Here is a 6,741-nt window from a genome sequence, read left to right on the forward strand (position 1 = left end):
GTTTAGGAAAAAGGATGAACAAGATATATACGGTAACAAACGTATTACTAAGTTATTTATTAAATGCAGTCTTTCCCTGAATGTGACACATTATGATTCAAAATTCATGGCGTCCTACCACAGGTGTTGGTCGTCAAGTTCTCTAATGATACTATTTATTGAATTATCTCTGTGTAGTCAGGTACATATGCTCTAGCAAGGATGTCTTTTATTTTTTAAGTTACGGGCCGATCCTGGAAAAGATAAAGATAACTGAAGTCGTGACGTGAGCTTTCGCAAAACGATGTTCCAACGTTTGTCGAGTTCCTACGAGACCACTGCTTCGTAAAACCCAAATTGAACTCCTGTGTAATGGTAGTAATTTTGACGAGTGTGCCATTATGCGCTGCGTGTGTGGCGACTCCCTGTTCTTTGAACAGAGGAGTACTTCATAAGTTTTAAGTAACTGGACTACATATATCTAAACTTCTTAACACAATCATTTCCCAGATCTACAATGATGACGTATCCACGATATTGTGTTTTCTAATTTTTTTCGCTAATATATTATGGTCTACCTTGTCAAAAGCTTTTGCAAAGTCTAGATAAACCACATCTGTTTCATTTCCGCTTTTCATATTTTTGAATATGTTCTCATGGTGGACTAACAGTTGGGTTTGTGTACTTTTTCCGGGTACGAAACCATGTTGTCCTATATTAAACAAATTATTTTTTATTAAATGTTTCATAATATTTTTCTTCATTACCCTTTCATACACTTTCATAATATGTGATGTTAGACTCACAGGCCTATAATTACTTGCTTCTAGTCTTGATCCACTTTTGAAAGTAGGGGTAATATATGCTAATTTGTGCTCATCATAAATCTTGCCTGTATCTACACTTTGTCTTAATAATATTGCAAGTGGCTTTGCGATAGAATGAACTACTTTCTTTAACAAAATAGCAGGAACTCCATCAGGCCCTGCTGCAGCTCCATTTTTAATTTCATTAATAGCCTGCACAATATCAGCTTCATTAATATCTATGTCAGCTAAATATTCACTATTTTCGTCCCTTACTTCTATATCATTATCTTCATTATCTATTCTAGGGGTGAATTCTCTCTTATATCGTTCTGCCAATATGTTGCAAATTTCCTTTTTTTCATTCGTTAATCTCTTCATTCTTAGAGGCCTATTTCTATTCTTCTTTTATTCATCTTTTTCGCGTATGAGTATAATAGTTTGGGGTTTTGCTATTTATTAGGGTTTTTTCTTCCAAGTCCCGTTTTTCATTTTCTTTTGATTGTATAATCTTTTGTTCTGCATTTTCTATCTTACTTTTTAGTTCTATAACTTTCCATGCATTTTTTTCTTTTGCAAGACCTTTTTTCCACTTCCTGATTTTCTGGAACAAGATCCTTCTGTCTCTTGGTATGCATGCCTGATGTTTACTTTTCTTCTTCGGTATATATTTATCCACTATTTTCTCTAATATTTTATATAATATCTCCGTATTTACCCTTATGTCATCACTTACGAAAATGTTATCCCAATCTTTGTTTAATTCTTCATTTATTTCTGACCATTTTATATTTTTACTGTAGAAGTTGTATTTTCCATATCCTTCCCACTTTTTCATTTCTTGCTTATCTCTGTTTTCACTTGCTTTGGAATGGACTGTTAATTCTATGACATTATGGTCTGAAATACTCGCATTATAAACTATTATTTCTTTAACATAATTCATCTCGTTCACAAATACTAGGTCTAAAGTATTTTCCTTTCTTGTTGGCAGGTGATTTATTTGTTGAATGTTGTATTCTAGTAGCATATCTAATAGCTTTTCGAATTGCCTCTTATCTTCTGCACTACTATTACTCTTTTTTTTTATATGTATAAGTACAACCACAATCTCCTATTAGTTCTTTCCAGTCTACGAAAGGAAAGTTGAAGTCTCCAGATAGGAGAATAGTCCAGTCCTTGTGATTTCTACATATATCATCCAATTTTTCTATTATTAAGTCAAACTCTTTAGTATTAGGGGGTCTATATATTACTATGTTCATTAATTTTTCAGATTCAAATTCTACCGCTATTAGTTCACATTCTGAGTTACTATATTTCTCACAGAGAGTAGGGGAAGCAGTCGGTGACGAGGCTATATCAAGTATGCGGGGCGATCACTTCAGCAATATCCTGAATTGCATAAACGCTCAAGACTCCCGAAGGGATGTGGATAACTTCCTTACTGATAACATTCAATTTCATTTTGCAGATCGTATTACGCCAGGTAACATAAGCGATGCCATAAACAGCCTACCTAATAATAAATCGCCCGGCTTCTCTCAGAAGCTTTCAAATTCTGCCATACGATAATCGACATTTTGCTAGCTTCCCTATTCAATGCGTACATAATTCACGAGTTTCTTCCAGATTCCCTACTCTTAGTTCACTTGGTACCAAAAACAAGTTAAAGGATGCAGCTGACCCTGGCAATTACCGACAACCAGTTCTGATTAAAGCAAACCACTCAACCGACACTTGCATCTACATACTGAGAGAATTGCTGAATTACTACCTGTCATCAGCCTCTGCTGTTTTCCTGTGTTTTGTGGATGTGAGAAAAGCATTTGACAGCAAACAACCTGAAGCTCTTCCTGAAGCTGCATAGAAGAGGCGCACACCTATATTTAATTGGCATTTTATATTGCTGGTTCTCCACACAGCAATATTGTCTGTGTCAAATGGGGTAACGTATGGTCGCACACCTTCGGCTCCATAAACGGGCTTCGGCAAGGGGGCATTCTCTCTCCATACCTGTTTAATACGTACACAGATGCCTTGAACGTACACAGATGCCTTGAATGTCAAACTGAACTCACTCCCACGGATGCTCTGTCAATAAAACAATTATAAACAACCTCTGTTACGCCGACGATATGGTTCTGATTTCCCCATCAGTGCAAGGTCTCCAACGACTCATCGACACTTGCCGCCATTATGCAGAGGAATTTGATATCCTATACAACGAAACCAAGATTCAGTGCATGTCGCTGCTCCCGAGATCGCTTAAGCAAATTACAGAACCACAAATTTTCCTCGGAAATCATTGGCTGGAATTCGTGCACGAATTTCTGTATTTGGGTCACATTATCACGGACGACCTAAAAGATACTGCAGACATAGAACAAAGGCATCGTAAACTATATGCAACTGGCAACATGATTGCAAGGAGGTTTGCCTTCTGTCACCGAGACTTGAAACTGCTGCTCTTCCGCTCGTATTGCTACAACATCTATGGGTATTCCCTGTGGACGAACTGCACCAGGGAGACTGAGATCTATCACTGTTGTTCACAATGACATTCTGAGACGCATCACAAACACTCCCCGCTACCGCTCCGCCACACAGATGTTCACAGGAAACCACCTGGACAATTTAAAAATCATTGTAAGGCGAACAATATCCAGTCTGATCACCCGACTGCGAAACAGCAGCAATTCGCTCATACAAAGCATCTTAAGTAGTGAGGCAAGAAGAAGGTCTAAATTGCGGGGAAGATGGGAAAATGAGGCGTTTTTTCCCTAAATGTTTTTGCAAAATGTCATCTGTAGAATCTGTCATTATTATTGTGTTGCTATGACTATTGTCATTACTGGTATTTTGTCTTTTATACTACCTCAGCAAATATGGATATTACAGATTAATCTTTGTTTTTTTATCATCTTATCTTATGTATCTAGACTGTCTATACTTTGTATATTCCATGTATATGGCCTTGAGCTGAAAATAGAATTTTTATTATTATTATTATTATTATTATTATTATTATTAATTATTATTATTATTATTATTATTTCGCCGTATTTAACGCATTTCAGAACGATTTTCTTGCTTCTATTTAGCATAAATTAATGTATAGAAACTCTATTCATATGTGACAAGGTTATTTTCCGTTATATGAAGTGGTTTTAAGTTGAAATATGACTTATATATGTCTTGTTTTGAAATAGACTTAAGTTATATTTTTCATTAATAGATGGTGCCGTTGTCTGGTTATCGGTACTTATTAGCTTAGCACCAAGAGACCCTCATAAAATGCAAACATAACGAATATGCATCTTTTCCTTGTCTCTTTTTAAAAAGTTATGCTTTACTTCACTGTTTGGAAAAATCAGCTGAGGGCACAGACAGGTTTATTTTGCCCTATTTAGCTCGACAAGGATAGTTTTCTTTATATGACGTGCTAAAGCTGAAAAACTTAAATATGTTTTGTTGTGAACTCGATTATTCTTTTGTTCGTTAATAGATGGTGTTCGGAACATGTTTTTTGTGTAAAAACAGATTTCGTTCGTTATTTTCATCCTATTTCATGTTAACAGAAGATTTAAGTATTTATTTTTTATCGGAGTGAAAACAACAGTAAAATGTGTTCTTTCATGGCCAGTATTTTTTATTAAAAAGCATTTATCTCCACTTATTTGCGGTAGAGTTTCATCCATGTTGCTGATGCACGATAATTTATAGTCATTAGCCGTGTGAACATTTTGTTTTCTCACCCTCAGCTACAACTGCAGCTTAAATTTAGCAGTACTATATTTCCTTGCCAATATTTTCTCCATACCAAATAAAGGTGTAATGTAAAAATATACAAGTCCTGTTCTACTTAATTAACATCATTTGTAACATAACTACAGTTATTGTTTTATTATCGTACGATAGCTGAAATGCAAGCAAAACGTTGTTATCAGATTCGATTCGGTTGTTGTAGCAAAACAACTGTTTTCGTTCAGTTGCTTATGGGTGTAGCGTTTAAGCAACGATTCTAACGTTACTAACGATACTTTTATCCTTCTCGTTTGCTTTTTTTTTGTCTTATTTTACTAGAAGATATGATAAATAAAGAGATGGAAGAAACATTAGTATTCTGAAAAAGGTGACTTTTTTTTTCTCATTCTAGGCCAAGCTTTAACAGTAAATTCATCGAATCTGACATTAAAAATTTGTAGAACTACCATGCAGACCATAGTAAATGATTAGGCATATGAAATTCCACATTTTCATTAGTTATTATATATTAGGGCAAAATATCTGGCCGTGGCACTGTCTAAGGCAGTTTCTCAACCTTTTTACCTCAGGGTGCATCTATGAATCAACAGAAACTTTCGGGCGCACCTTTGGTTTTAATATGGACAAAAGACTTATGAAATCTGAATTTATTGTGAAGTTTCAGAAACTTTAGATTGCTGGTACGGTAATACTTTCTTCCTGAGACGATATTTTACATTTTTTCTTGTGCATAGCGTTCAAGCATATTTTAAAATACGTTTTTGTATATGCTGCATATTTTTATTTTCTTTTAATTGTCTTTTTCCTCTCTTATTTCCTTTGGGACTATTATTCCTGTTAGTGCCCTCGGGTCTATAGCAGTTGGTGTTCATAGTGTGCATAATAATAATAATAATAATAATAATAATCAACCAAACAAAAACTTCTTTCAGTTTTCTTCTGAAGATTGAAAAAGAAACCCACAAATTCAATTTGTAACTTGTTTACTTCTAAGTATTTACATTAAGTTTTACTCCACACTCGAGTACTTTCAGGCCCTTCTGTGGCCCATTCTCAAGAGATGTTTGGGATGTTAGCCTGGGTCAAGGCCCAGCAGTCTTCTGGAACTTCTTCTCGTTGTGCTGTCATTTATGTGATGGCTGTTCTGGTTTTCTTGAGAGTTGCCAATCCCCTCTTGTCGCTCTGATATCCTGAGCTGATGGTCAATGGGATTCACCCTTGTGGTAAGGGTGTGGTCACCGAAAGTCTGTTGGGCAGGAAACCTAATCTCCAGGTCAGCAGGGTCAATCTTAGCTTCTTTTAATATCAAAGCTCGGCTTATGGGATCTTCTGAGGTAAAACCTTTGTTTCCTTCAATTACTTTGATCTCTCTGATAAGCGCACCTTCTACTACCCTCCTGTGACTAATTTTGTTGCTTTTGTATATAAGCCTACTGTTTTTGAAATCCATCCTATGGTCATTTTCCCAACAATGTCTAGCTATAGCACTCCCCTGAGAGTTAAGCTGTACTGCCCTTCTATGTTCTTGGACTCTAGTCCTTATTCCCCTACCTGATTCCCCCACATATCTGTCTCCACAATTATTGCAATTGATTATGTATACCCCCGCTACATCATCTGTATTACTGTTTTCTCCTTCCAATTTATTTTTACATACTTTGTTTTTTAAGGTATTATCAAATGTATATACAAATTTATATTGACTTTCTTTCATTTTTGAAGTGATTTGTTTCATTTTAGGCATAAAAGGGAGGGCAACTATTTTCTTGTTTTCTTTATTCCATGTACTCTCTACATTCGCTCTGTAAAATATTTTTCTAGCTTTGTTGAGTGCCCTTTTTCTGAACCATTCCGGGTATGCTAATGCATCGAAGCTTTTATCGATGTAATTTATTTCTTGCTCTATCTTGCAAGGGTCACACGTTCTCATTGCCCTAAGAAATAAACCTGTTAGAACCCCTATTTTTATATCATGACTATGAAAAGAGAAGAAATGAATATATGAGTTTGTATGTGTGGGCTTTCTATATGTGCTGAATTCATATCCTGTTTCTTTTCTTTCTATGAGTATGTCTAAAAAGGGCAGTTTATTATTGTTACTTTTCTCTAAAGTGAACTGGATATTGTTATCAAACTTATTGAGCTCATCTAGAAAAGTTTCTATTTTATTTCCATCCCCTTGCAGAAT

This window comes from Macrobrachium nipponense, chromosome 8, assembly GCF_015104395.2.
Source record: "Macrobrachium nipponense isolate FS-2020 chromosome 8, ASM1510439v2, whole genome shotgun sequence".
NCBI classification, from domain to species: Eukaryota; Metazoa; Arthropoda; class Malacostraca; order Decapoda; family Palaemonidae; genus Macrobrachium; species Macrobrachium nipponense.